Source organism: Octopus sinensis, linkage group LG1 (assembly GCF_006345805.1).
Source record: "Octopus sinensis linkage group LG1, ASM634580v1, whole genome shotgun sequence".
Taxonomy (NCBI): domain Eukaryota; kingdom Metazoa; phylum Mollusca; class Cephalopoda; order Octopoda; family Octopodidae; genus Octopus; species Octopus sinensis.
In genome coordinates this window covers 207,836,447-207,851,577 of record NC_042997.1, presented here as the reverse complement: position 1 = coordinate 207,851,577, position 15,131 = coordinate 207,836,447, and positions in this window count along the sequence as shown.

Below are 15,131 nucleotides of genomic sequence, written 5' to 3'. Positions count from 1 at the left end.
TGGTACTTATTTTATTGACCATAAACATCACTGGAATTTTGGTTTAAAATTTTTGCACAAGGCCAGCAATTTCAAGAGAGTGGCTAAGTCAATTACATCAACCCCAGTGCTCAACTGGTACTTAATTATTGACAATAAACATCACTGGAATTTTGCTTTCAAATTGGCACAAGGCCAGCATTTCAGGAGAGTGTCTAAGTCAATTACATCAACCCCAGTGCTCAACTGGTACTTATTTTATGACCATAAACATCACTGAAGTTTGGTTTTAATTTTGTCACAAGGCACCATTTCAGGAGAAGTCTAAGTCAATTACATCAACCCCAGTGGTCAACTGGTACTTATTTTATTGATCATAAACATCACTGGAATTTTGGTTTCAAATTTCGGCACAAGGCCAGCAATTTCAGGGGAGTGGTCGAAGTCAATTACTCAACCCTAGTGGCTCAACTGGTACTTTTTTATTGACCATAAACATCACTGGAATTTTGGTTTTAAATTTTGGCACAAGGCCAGCAATTTCAGGAGAGTGGCTAAGTCAATTACATGTACCCCACTGCTCAATTGGTACTTATTTTATTGACCATAACATCACTGGAATTTTGGTTTCAAATTTGGCACAACGCCACAACTTCTTGAGAGTGACGAAGTCAATTACATCAAACCCAGTGCTCAACTGGTACTTATTTCATTGACCATAAACATCACAGGAGTTTTGGTTTTAGATTTTGGCACAACGCCAGCAATTTCAGGTGTGTGTCAAGTCAATTACATCAACCCCAGTGATCAACTGGTACTTATTTTATTGACCATAAACATCACTGGAATTTTGCTTTCAAATTTTGGCACAAGGCCAGCAATTCAGGAGAGTGTCTAAGTCAATTACATGTACCCCAGTGCTCAACTGGTACTTATTTTATTAACCATAAACATCACTGGAATTTTGGTTTCAAATTTTGGCACAAGGCCACCAATTTCAGGAGAGTGTCTAAGTCAATTACCTCAACCCAGTGCTCAACTGGTACTTATTTATTGACCATAAACATCACTGGAATTTTGGTTTTAAATTTTGGCAGAAGGCCAGCAATTTCAGGAGAGTGTCTAAGTCAATTACATCAACCCCAGTGATCAACTGGTACTTATTATTGAACATAAACATGACTGGAATTTTGGTTTCAAATTTTGGCACAAGGCCAGCAATTTCAGGAGAGTGGCTATGTCAATTATATGTACCCCACTGCTCAATTGGTACTTATTTTATTGACCATAAACATCACTGGAATTTTGGTTTAAAATTTTGGCAGAAGGCCAGCAATTTCAGGAGAGTGTCTAAGTCAATTACATCAACCCCAGTGCTCAACTGGTACTTATTTTATTGACCAAAATCATCACTGGAATTTTGGTTCAAATTTTGGCACAAGGCAGCAATTTCAGGAGAAGTGGCTAAGTCAATTACATCAACCCCAGTGCTCAACTGGTACTTATTTTATGTCCATACCATAAACATCACTGGAATTTTGGTTTCAAATTTTGCACAAGGCCAGCAATTTCAGGAGAGTGGCTAAGTCAATTACATCAACACCAGTGCTCAACTGGTACTTAATTTATTGACAATAAACATCACTGGAATTTTGCTTTCAAATTTTGGCACAAGGCCAGCAATTTCAGGAGAGTGTCTAAGTCAATTACATCAACCCCAGTGCTCAACTGGTACTTATTTTATTGACCATAAACATCACTGGAAGTTTGGTTTTAAATTTTGTCACAAGGCCACCAATTTCAGGAGAATGTCTAAGTCAATTACATCAACCCCAGTGGTCAACTGGTACTTATTTTATTGATCATAAACATCACTGGAATTTTGCTTTCAAAGTTTGGCACAAGGCCAGCAATTTCAGGGGAGTGTCGAAGTCAATTACCTCAACCCTAGTGCTCAACTGGTACTTATTTTATTGACCATAAACATCACTGGAATTTTGGTTTTAAATTTTGGCACAAGGCCAGCAACTTCAGGAGAGTGGCTAAGTCAATTACATGTACCCCACTGCTCAATTGGTACTTATTTTATTGACCATAAACATCACTGGAATTTTGGTTTAAAATTTTGGCACAACGCCACCAACTTCTTGAGAGTGACGAAGTCAATTACATCAAACCCAGTGCTCAACTGGTACTTATTTCATTGACCATAAACATCACAGGAGTTTTGGTTTCAAATTTTGGAATAAGGCCACCAATTCAGGAGAGTGTCTAAGTCATTACATCAACCCCAGTGCTCAACTGGTACTTATTTTATTGACCATAAACATCACTGGAATTTTGCTTTAAATTTTGGCAGAAGGCCAGCAATTTCAGGAGAGTGTCTAAGTCAATTACATCAACCCTAGTGCTCAACTGGTACTTATTTTATTGACCATAAACATCACTGGAATTTTGGTTTCAAATTTTGGCACAAGGCCGCCAATTTCAGGAGAGTGTCTAAGTCAATTACATCAACCCTAGTGCTCAACTGGTACTTATATTATTGACCATAATATCACTGGAATTTTGGTTTCAAATTTTGGCACAAGGCCAGCAATTTCAGGAGAGTGTCTAAGTCAATTACATCAACCCTAGTGCTCAACTGGTACTTATTTTATTGACCATAAACATCACTGGAATTTTGCTTTCAAATTTTGGCACAAGGGCACCAATTTCAGGAGAGTGTCTAAGTCAATTACATCAACCCTAATGCTCAACTGGTACTTATTTTATTGACCATAAACATCACTGGAATTTTGGTTTCAAATTTTGGCTCAAGGCCAGCAATTTCAAGACAGCGTCTATGTCAATTACATCAACTCCAGTGCTCAATTTGTATTTATTTTATTGACCATAAACATCACTGGAATTTTGGTTTTAAATTTTGGCAGAAGGCCAGCAATTTCAGGAGAGTGGCTAAGTCAATTACATCAACCCCAGTGCTCAACTGGTACTTATTTTATTGACCATAAACATCACTGGAATTTTGGTTTCAAATTTTGGCACAAGGCCAGCAATTTCAGGAGAGTGTCTAAGTCAATTACATCAACCCCAGTGATCAACTGGTACTTATTTTATTGAACATAAACATGACTGGAATTTTGGTTTTAAATTTTGGCACAAGGCCAGCAATTTCAGGAGAGTGGCTAAGTCAATTACATGTACCCCACTGCTCAATTGGTACTTATTTTATTGACCATAAACATCACTGGAATTTTGGTTTAAAATTTTGGCAGAAGGCCAGCAATTTCAGGAGAGTGGCTAAGTCAATTACATCAACCCCAGCGCTCAACTGGTACTTATTTTATTGACCAAAATCATCACTGGAATTTTGGTTTCAAATTTTGGCACAAGGCCAGCAATTTCAGGAGAGTGGCTAAGTCAATTACATCAACCCCAGTGCTCAACTGGTACTTATTTTATTGACCATAAACATAACTGGAATTTTGGTTTCAAATTTTTGCAAAGGCCAGCATTTCAGGAGAGTGGCTAAGTCAATTACATCAACACCAGTGCTCAACTGTACTTAATTTATTGACAATAAACATCACTGGAATTTTGCTTTCAAATTTTGGCACAAGGCCAGCAATTTCAGGAGAGTGTCTAAGTCAATTACATCAACCCCAGTGCTCAACTGGTACTTATTTTATTGACCATAAACATCACTGGAAATTGGTTTTCAATTTTGTCACAAGGCCCACAATTCAGGAGAGTGTCTAAGTCAATTACATCAACCCCAGTGGTCAACTGGTACTTATTTTATTGATCATAAACATCACTGGAATTTTGCTTTCAAATTTTGGCACAAGGCCAGCAATTTCAGGGGAGTGTCGAAGTCAATTACCTCAACCCTAGTGCTCAACTGGTACTTATTTTATTGACCATAAACATCACTGGAATTTTGGTTTTAAATTTTGGCACAAGGCCAGCAATTTCAGGAGAGTGGCTAAGTCAATTACATGTACCCCACTGCTCAATTGGTACTTATTTTATTGACCATAAACATCACTGGAATTTTGGTTTAAAATTTTGGCACAACGCCACCAACTTCTTGAGAGTGACGAAGTCAATTACATCAAACCCAGTGCTCAACTGGTACTTATTTCATTGACCATAAACATCACAGGAGTTTTGGTTTTAAATTTTGGCACAAGGCCAGCAATTTCAGGAGGTGTCTAAGTCAATTACATCACCCCAGTGATCAACTGGTACTTATTTTATTGACCATAAACATCACTGGAATTTTGCTTTCAAATTTTTGCACAAGGCCAGCAATTTCAGGAGAGTGTCTAAGTCAATTACATGTACCCAGTGCTCAACTGGTACTTATTTTATAACCATAAACATCACTGGAATTTTGGTTTCAAATTTTGGCAGAAGGCCAGCAATTTCAGGAGAGTGTCTAAGTCAATTACATCAACCCTAGTGCTCAACTGGTACTTATTTCATTGACCATAAACATCACTGAGTTTTGGTTTTAAATTTTGGCACAACGCCAGCAATTTCAGGTGAGTGTTAAGTCAATTACATCAACCCCAGTGATCAACTGGTACTTATTTTATTGACCATAAACATCACTGGAATTTTGCTTTCAAATTTTGGCACAAGGCCAGCAATTTCAGGAGAGTGTCTAAGTCAATTACATGTACCCAGTGCTCAACTGGTACTTATTTTATTAACCATAAACATCACTGGAATTTTGGTTTCAAATTTTGGCACAAGGCCACCAATTTCAGGAGAGTGTCTAAGTCAATTACCTCAACCCTAGTGCTCAACTGGTACTTATTTTATTGACCATAAACATCACTGGAATTTTGGTTTTAAATTTTGGCAGAAGGCCAGCAATTTCAGGAGAGTGTCTAAGTCAATTACATCAACCCCAGTGATCAACTGGTACTTTTTTTATTGAACATAAACATGACTGGAATTTTGGTTTCAAATTTTGGCACAAGGCCAGCAATTTCAGGAGAGTGGCTATGTCAATTATATGTACCCCACTGCTCAATTGGTACTTATTTTATTGACCATAAACATCACTGGAATTTTGTTTAAAAATTTTGGCAGAAGGCCAGCATTTCAGGAGAGTGTCTAAGTCAATTACATCAAACCCAGTGCTCAACTGGTACTTATTTTATTGACCAAAATCATCACTGAATTTTGGTTTCAATTTTGGCACAAGGCCAGCAATTTCAGGAGAGTGGCTAAGTCAATTACATCAACCCCAGTGCTCAACTGTACTTATTTTATTGTCCATAAACATCACTGGAATTTTGGTTTCAAATTTTTGCACAAGGCCAGCAATTTCAGGAGAGTGGCTAAGTCAATTACATCAACACCAGTGCTCAACTGGTACTTATTTATTGACAATAAACATCACTGGAATTTTGCTTTCAATTTTGGCACAAGAGGCAGCAATTTCAGGAGTGTGTCTAAGTCAATTACATCAACCCCAGTGCTCAACTGGTACTTATTTTATTGACCATAAACATCACTGGAAGTTTGGTTTTAAATTTTGTCACAGGCCACCAATTTCAGGAAATGTCTAAGTCATTACATCAACCCCAGTGGTCAACTGGTACTTATTTTATTGATCATAAACATCACTGGAATTTTGCTTTCAAGTTTGGCACAAGGCCAGCAATTCAGGGGAGTGTCGTCGAAGTCAAGCCTCACCTCACCCTAGTGCTCAACTGGTACTTATTTTATTGACCATAAACATCACTGGAATTTTGGTTTTAAATTTTGGCACAAGGCCAGCAACTTCAGGAGAGTGGCTAAGTCAATTACATGTACCCCACTGCTCAATTGGTACTTATTTTATTGACCATAAACATCACTGGAATTTTGGTTTAAAATTTTGGCACAACGCCACCAACTTCTTGAGAGTGACGAAGTCAATTACATCAAACCCAGTGCTCAACTGGTACTTATTTCATTGACCATAAACATCACAGGAGTTTTGGTTTCAAATTTTGGAATAAGGCCACCAATTTCAGGAGAGTGTCTAAGTCAATTACATCAACCCCAGTGCTCAACTGGTACTTATTTTATTGACCATAAACATCACTGGAATTTTGCTTTCAAATTTTGGCACAAGGCCAGCAATTTCAGGAGAGTGTCTAAGTCAATTACATCAACCCTAGTGCTCAACTGGTACTTATTTTATTGACCATAAACATCACTGGAATTTTGGTTTCAAATTTTGGCACAAGGCCGCCAATTTCAGGAGAGTGTCTAAGTCAATTACATCAACCCTAGTGCTCAACTGGTACTTATATTATTGACCATAATATCACTGGAATTTTGGTTTCAAATTTTGGCACAAGGCCAGCAATTTCAGGAGAGTGTCTAAGTCAATTACATCAACCCTAGTGCTCAACTGGTACTTATTTTATTGACCATAAATATCACTGGGATTTTTGCTTTCAAATTTGGCACAAGGGCAACCAATTTCAGGAGAGTGTCTAAGTCAATACATCAACCCTAATGCTCAACTGGTACTTTTTATTGACCATAAACATCACTGGAATTTTGGTTTCAAATTTTGGCTCAAGGCCAGCAATTTCAAGACAGCGTCTATGTCAATTACATCAACTCCAGTGCTCAATTTGTATTTATTTTATTGACCATAAACATCACTGGAATTTTGTTTTAAATTTTGGCAGAAGGCCAGCAATTTCAGAGAGTGGCTAAGTCAATTACATCAACCCCAGTGCTCACTGGTACTTATTTTATTGACCATAAACATCACTGGAATTTTGGTTTCAAATTTTGGCACAAGGCCAGCAATTTCAGGAGAGAGTGTCTAAGTCAATTACATCAACCCCAGTGATCAACTGGTACTTATTTTATTTATTGAACATAAACATGACTGGAATTGTTTTGTTTTAAATTTGGCACAAGGCCAGCAATTTCAGGAGTGGCTAAGTCAATTACTGTACACCCCCACTGCTCAATTGGTACTTATTTTATTGACCATAAACATCACTGGAATTTTGGTTTAAAATTTTGGCAGAAGGCCAGCAATTTCAGGAGAGTGGCTAAGTCAATTACATCAACCCCAGCGCTCAACTGGTACTTATTTTATTGACCAAAATCATCACTGGAATTTTGGTTTCAAATTTTGGCACAAGGCCAGCAATTTCAGGAGAGTGGCTAAGTCAATTACATCAACCCCAGCGCTCAACTGGTACTTATTTTATTGACCATAAACATAACTGGAATTTTGGTTTCAAATTTTTGCACAAGGCCAGCAATTTCAGGAGAGTGGCTAAGTCAATTACATCAACACCAGTGCTCAACTGTTACTTAATTTATTGACAATAAACATCACTGGAATTTTGCTTTCAAATTTTGGCACAAGGCCAGCAATTTCAGGAGAGGGTCTAAGTCAATTACATCAACCCAGTGCTCAACTGGTACTTATTTTATGACCATAAACATCACTGGAAGATTGGTTTTCAATTTTGTCACAAGGCCACCAATTCAGGAGAATGTCTAAGTCAATTACATCAACCCCCAGTGGTCAACTGGTACTTATTTTATTGATCATAAACATCACTGGAATTTTGCTTTCAATTTTGGCACAAGGCCAGCAATTTCAGGAGTGTCGAAGTCAATTACCTCAACCCTAGTGCTCAACTGGTACTTATTTTATTGACCATAACATCACTGGAATTTGGTTTTAAATTTTGGCACAAGGCCAGCATTTCAGGAAGTGGCTAAGTCAATTACATGTACCCCACTGCTCAATGGTACTTATTTTATTGACCATAAACATCACTGGAATTTTCGTTTAAATTTTTGGCACAACGCCACCACTTCTTGGGAGTGACGAAGTCAATTACATCAAAGCCAGTGCTCAACTGGTACTTATTTCATTGACCATAAACATCACAGGAGTTTTGGTTTTAAATTTTGGCACAACGCCAGCAATTTCAGGAGAGTGGTCTAAGTCAATTACATCAACCCCATGATCAACTGGTACTTATTTTATTGACCATAAACATCACTGGAATTTTTGCTTTCAAATTTTGGCACAAGCCAGCAATTTCAGGAGAGTGTCTAAGTCAATTACATGTAAACCCAGTGCTCAACTGGTACTTATTTTATTAACCATAAACATCACTGGAATTTTGGTTTCAATTTTGGCAAAGGCCAGCAATTTCAGGAGAGTTCTAAGTCAATTACCTCAACCCTAGTGCTCAACTGGTACTTATTTCATTGACCATAAACATCACTGGAATTTTGGTTTTAAATTTTGGCACAACGCCAGCAATTTCAGGAGAGTGTCTAAGTCAATTACATCACCCCAGTGATCAACTGGTACTTATTTTATTGACCATAAACATCACTGGAATTTTGCTTTCAAATTTTGGCACAAGGCCAGCAATTTCAGGAGAGTGTCTAAGTCAATTACATGTACCCCAGTGCTCAACTGGTACTTATTTTATTAACCATAAACATCACTGGAATTTTGGTTTCAAATTTTGGCACAAGGCCACCAATTTCAGGAGAGTGTCTAAGTCAATTACCTCAACCCTAGTGCTCAACTGGTACTTATTTTATTGACCATAAACATCACTGGAATTTTGGTTTTAAATTTTGGCAGAAGGCCAGCAATTTCAGGAGAGTGTCTAAGTCAATTACATCAACCCCAGTGATCAACTGGTACTTATTTTATTGACCATAAACATGACTGGAATTTTGGTTTCAAATTTTGGCACAAGGCCAGCAATTTCAGGAGAGTGGCTAAGTCAATTACATCAACCCCACTGCTCAATTGGTACTTATTTTATTGACCATAAACATCACTGGAATTTTGGTTTTAAATTTTGGCAGAAGGCCAGCAATTTCAGGAGAGTGGCTAAGTCAATTACATCAACCCAGCGCTCAACTGGTACTTATTTTATTGACCAAACATCACTGGAATTTTGGTTTCAAATTTTGGCACAAGGCCAGCAATTTCAGGAGAGTGGCTAAGTCAATTACATCAACCCAGTGCTCAACTGGTACTTATTTTATTGACCATAAACATCACTGGAATTTTGGTTTCAAATTTTTGCACAAGGCCAGCAATTCAGGAGAGTGGCTAAGTCAATTACATCACACCCAGTGCTCAACTGGTACTTAATTTATTGACAATAAACATCACTGGAATTTTGCTTTCAAATTTTGGCACAAGGCCAGCAATTTCAGGAGAGTGTCTAAGTCAATTACATCAACCCCAGTGCTCAACTGGTACTTATTTTATTGACCATAAACATCACTGGAAGTTTGGTTTTAAATTTTGTCACAAGGCCACCAATTTCAGGAGAATGTCTAAGTCAATTACATCAACCCCAGTGGTCAACTGGTACTTATTTTATTGATCATAAACATCACTGGAATTTTGCTTTCAAATTTTGGCACAAGGCCAGCAATTTCAGGGGAGTGTCGAAGTCAATTACCTCAACCCTAGTGCTCAACTGGTACTTATTTTATTGACCATAAACATCACTGGAATTTTGGTTTTAAATTTTGGCACAAGGCCAGCAATTTCAGGAGAGTGGCTAAGTCAATTACATGTACCCCACTGCTCAATTGTACTTATTTTATTGACCATAAACATCACTGGAATTTTGGTTTTAAAATTTTGGCACAACGCCCAACTTCTTGGGAGTGACGAAGTCAATTACATCAACCCAGTGCTCAACTGGTACTTATTTCATTGACCATAAACATCACTGGAGTTTGGTTTTAAATTTTGGCACAACGCCAGCAATTTCAGGTGTGTGTCTAAGTCAATTACATCAACCCAGTGATCAACTGGTACTTATTTTATTGACCATAAACATCACTGGAATTTTGCTTTCAAATTTTGGCACAAGGCCAGCAATTTCAGGAGAGTGTCTAAGTCAATTACATGTACCCCAGTGCTCAACTGGTACTTATTTTATAACCATAAACATCACTGGAATTTTGGTTCAAATTTTGGCACAAGGCCACCAATTTCAGGAGAGTGTCTAAGTCAATTACATCAACCCTAGTGCTCAACTGGTACTTATTTTATTGACCATAAACATCACTGGAATTTTGGTTTTAAATTTGGCAAGGCCAGCAATTTCAGGAGAGTGTCTAAGTCAATTACATCAACCCCAGTGCTCAACTGGTACTTATTTTTATTGAACATAAACATCACTGGAATTTTGGTTTCAAATTTTGGCAAGGCCAGCAATTTCAGGAGAGTGGCTAAGTCAATTACATGTACCCCACTGCTCAACTGGTACTTATTTTATTGACCATAAACATCACTGGAATTTTGGTTTAAAATTTTGGCAGAAGGCCAGCAATTTCAGGAGAGTGGCTAAGTCAATTACATCAACCCCAGCGCTCAACTGGTACTTATTTTATTGTCAAAATCATCACTGGAATTTTGGTTTCAAATTTTGGCACAAGGCCAGCAATTTCAGGAGAGTGGCTAAGTCAATTACATCAACCCCAGTGCTCAACTGGTACTTATTTTATTGACCATAAACATCACTGGAATTTTGGTTTCAAATTTTTGCACAAGGCCAGCAATTTCAGGAGAGTGGCTAAGTCAATTACATCAACACCAGTGCTCAACTGGTACTTAATTTATTGACAATAAACATCACTGGAATTTTGCTTTCAAATTTTGGCACAAGGCCAGCAATTTCAGGAGAGTGTCTAAGTCAATTACATCAACCCCAGTGCTCAACTGGTACTTATTTTATTGACCATAAACATCACTGGAAGTTTGGTTTTAAATTTTGTCACAAGGCCACCAATTTCAGGAGAATGTCTAAGTCAATTACATCAACCCCAGTGGTCAACTGGTACTTATTTTATTGATCATAAACATCACTGGAATTTGGCTTTCAAATTTTGGCACAAGGCCAGCAATTTCAGGGGAGTGTCGAAGTCAATTACCTCAACCCTAGTGCTCAACTGGTACTTATTTTATTGACCATAAACATCACTGGAATTTTGGTTTTAAATTTTGGCAAAGGCCAGCAACTTCAGGAGAGTGGCTAAGTCAATTACATGTAACCCCACTGCTCAATTGGTACTTATTTTATTGATCATAAACATCACTGGAATTTTGGTTTAAAATTTTGGCACAACGCCACCAATTTCTGAGAGTGACTAAGTCAATTACATCACAAACCCAGTGTTCAACTGGTACTTATTTCATTGACCATAAACATCACTGGAATTTTGGTTTCAAATTTTGGCATAAGGCCACCAATTTCAGGAGAGTGTCTAAGTCAATTACATCAACCCCAGTGCTCAACTGGTACTTATTTTATTGACCATAAACATCACTGGAATTTTGCTTTCAAATTTTGGCACAAGGCCAGCAATTTCAGGAGAGTGTCTAAGTCAATTACATCAACCCTAGTGCTCAACTGGTACTTATTTTATTGACCATAAACATCACTGGAATTTTGGTTTCAAATTTTGGCACAAGGCCGCCAATTTCAGGAGAGTGTCTAAGTCAATTACATCAACCCTAGTGCTCAACTGGTACTTATTTTATTGACCATAAACATCACTGGAATTTTGGTTTCAAATTTTGGCTCAAGGCCAGTAATTTCAAGAGAGTGGGTGAGTCAATTACATCAACTCCAGTGCTCAACTGGTACTTATTTTATTGACCAAAATCATCACTGGAATTTTGGTTTCAAATTTTGGCACAAGGCCAGCAATTTCAGGAGAGTGGCTAAGTCAATTACATCAACCCCAATGCCCAATTGGTACTTATTTTATTGACCATAAACATCACTGGAATTTTGATTTTAAATTTTGGCACAAGGCCACCAATTTCAGTTGTGGGCTAAGTCAATTACATCAACCCCAGTGCTGAACTGGTACTTATTTTATTGACCATAAGCATCACTGGAATTTCGGTTTTAAATTTTGGCACAAGGCCAGTAATTTCAAGAGAGTGGGTGAGTCAATTACATCAAACCCTGTGCTCAACCGGTACTTATTTTATTGACCATAAACATCACTGGAATTTTGGTTTCAAATTTTGGCAGAAGGCCAGCAATTTCAGGAGAGTGGCAAAGTCAATTACATCAACCCCAGTGCTGAACTGGTACTTATTTTATTGACCATAAACATCACTGGAATTTTAGGTTTTAATTTTGGCACAAGGCCAGCAATTTCAGGAGAGTGGCTAAGTCAATTACATCAACCCCAGTGATCAACTGGTACTTATTTTATTGACCATAAACATCACTGGAATTTTGGTTTTAAATTTTGGCACAAGGCTAGCAATTTCTGGAGAGTGACTAAGTCAATTACATCAACACCAGTGATCAACTGGTACTTATTTTATTGACCATAAACATCACTGGAATTTTGGTTTTAAATTTTGGCAGAAGGCCATCAATTTCAGGAGAGTGTCTAAGTCAATTACATCAACACCAGTGATCAACTGGTACTTATTTTATTGACCATAAACATCACTGGAATTTTGGTTTTAAATTTTGGCTCAAGGCCAGCAATTTCAGGAGAGTGGCTAAGTCAATTATATCTACCCCAGTGATCAACTGGTACTTATTTTATTGACCATAAACATCGCTGGAATTTTGGTTTTAAATTTTGGCACAAGGCTAGCAATTTCAGGTGAGTGTCTAAGTCAATTACAGCAACCACAGTGATCAACTGGTACTTATTTTATTTACCATAAACATCACTGGAATTTTGGTTTTAAATTTTGGCTCAAGGCCAGCAATTTCAGGAGAGTGGGTAAGTCAATTATATCTACCCCAGTGCTCAACTGGTACTTATTTTATTGACCATAAACAACACTGGAGTTTTGGTTTCAAATTTTGGCGCAAGGCCAGCAATTTCAGGAGAAATTAGGTGACATTAGTTTCCACATGAGCAAAAACCATGATATTGTTCTAAAGTTGGATGCAACATTTCCCTTCCCAGGATCCTTGGCACATAACAATGTCTGTCCCTTCGTCTTCTAGCTGGGTACTGCACCTTCCCACAAGCACTCATCTAGCTGTTGCGCTATCCTTTTACGAAGCTCTCTCAGCTTGTTTGTCCAATAACCCGTGACCCCATCCAATCCTGGGCTTTTCCGATTTGGGAATTTTCTTAACTGCTTTTTTTATCATTTCTGTAGTTATTTTTATGTCTTTTTTGCCTTCTATATTTCTTAACCTATTTTGGATTTCATGCAATCACTCAGCTTCATTATTATGATCTGCAGATTGGTCCCAGATCCCTCTCCAGAATGCCCTACTTTCCTCTACTTCTGGTATCATTGTTATACGTAATTGCCCATCCAGTTCCTAAACAGCTCCTTCTGATTTGCTTCAAACAATCTGTTCTGCTTGAATTATTTTCTTCTATTGTAATGTCTTTCCTCTTTTGCTTTGATTGCTCCAACTCTTTGTTTCAATTCTTCCAATATCACATTATACAATTTATCTCTTATCTCATCTGTTCTTTCCAGCATCATTCTTATACTATCGTTCTGCAATTCCCCTCTTCTCAATCTATCAAAATGTCTTTGTTCCTCACAAATTCCTCTACACCAGAACAGTTCTTTACGTTCTGTTTGTTCTTTCCTTTTGTATCCAATTCTATCTGCAGCAACAATTGCTGCACCCTAAATAATCTTGTTAGCATTAGTTATATTTCTCGTATGGAATAGCCCAAGAAATGAATCAACCTTGATCTTGCATCAGTCAATGTACCTCAGATTATGGGGGGAAGGGTCTTGATCCTGGTCTTCTTAAATATATCCTCTCTACATCTTGTTGGTCATCACCGTATTCTTGTGATACAGCTCTTCCTATTACTTCTGCTTAATTTGTGGAGAATTCATTTACATTTACACTTTGTTCTACATCTTCACTGCCGTTATTTATTTCTCTGTTCTCACTGGGCACGTTATCTGTTGGTGAAGGATTATTTCTGTTTTCTACTTTTCTTTTTATCTCTTCAATTTCCATGTTTTTGCTCTAATTGCTCTTGCCTGGTCACCTAACAGATGCTCACTTGTTTTGAAGAGTCCTATCTCTTTCCATTTGGCTCTCATTCATTGTCAGAATCCCCTTCTGTTGGGTTCGTTCCTGATCCAGCATTCAATTTGATTTCGTGCACAAGCAGTCTCTGGACTAAACTAGCATTGATTTCGCGTTTTCGTTGTTTGAGTCATGCTAAACTGACCAGATCTAGAAAGACAGGCAATTTTTGGTGCACCTTTTCTACAACCTCCCTGGCCTCAAGGTGAGTGGTGCCCTCTCCAAATTGAACTGCTCAGACACCCATGCAGCAACTGAATTTTACCACTGTCTTGGGCGGCAAGGAGATGATTTTATATCTAGCATGGGCCACCTACGTGCAGGTCGCTGACTACATGCTTTCAACCTGTAAGGTCTGCTTGCTTCACCACCTTCCCTTCACTGTTGGACTTCCGAATAAAAATAAAATAAAAATATACTAAAAATGAATACATATATAAATATATACTAAGAATAAAGATACATATATACTGAAAATAAATAAATAAATAAATAAATATATATATATATATATATATATATATATATATATATTTAGGGGGAAAAAATCAGCACACATCGAGCAGAGGTCAGCAATGCCTGACTACAGGTGTAGGTCTAATAAGGCTTGCACGATATTTCATAGACCCTCTCCACTTTATTGTCATTACCCAGAGACAAATCAAAGTGAGATGTCTGGTGCCAATATGAGTCATAGGCTCAGGGATGTGGGAACGCCATGATCTCTAGCACAAACCAAAGATCCCCAAAATTTCCACTGCCGTTCCCTGCATATCTGGTTTTATATCAGAGTGACCTTCTAGAAACATGCTTCAACAGAAGCTGAGGGGCACCTCACTCCCAGTGGTCTGTCAGCACGCCAGACACCATCCCAGAAATTCTGCATACGCGGTCTATTGCATTAGGTTCATCCGACTTCTTGTTTGTAATCTTGCTGGGTTTCTAGCAACCCTCCTCACCAGGATATTCTGGTGGGCGTACCAGTTTAGTTGCCAACAACCCAACTATGCAACATATTGTACTGGATATACTAATAAAAGGTTTCAGCAAAGATTT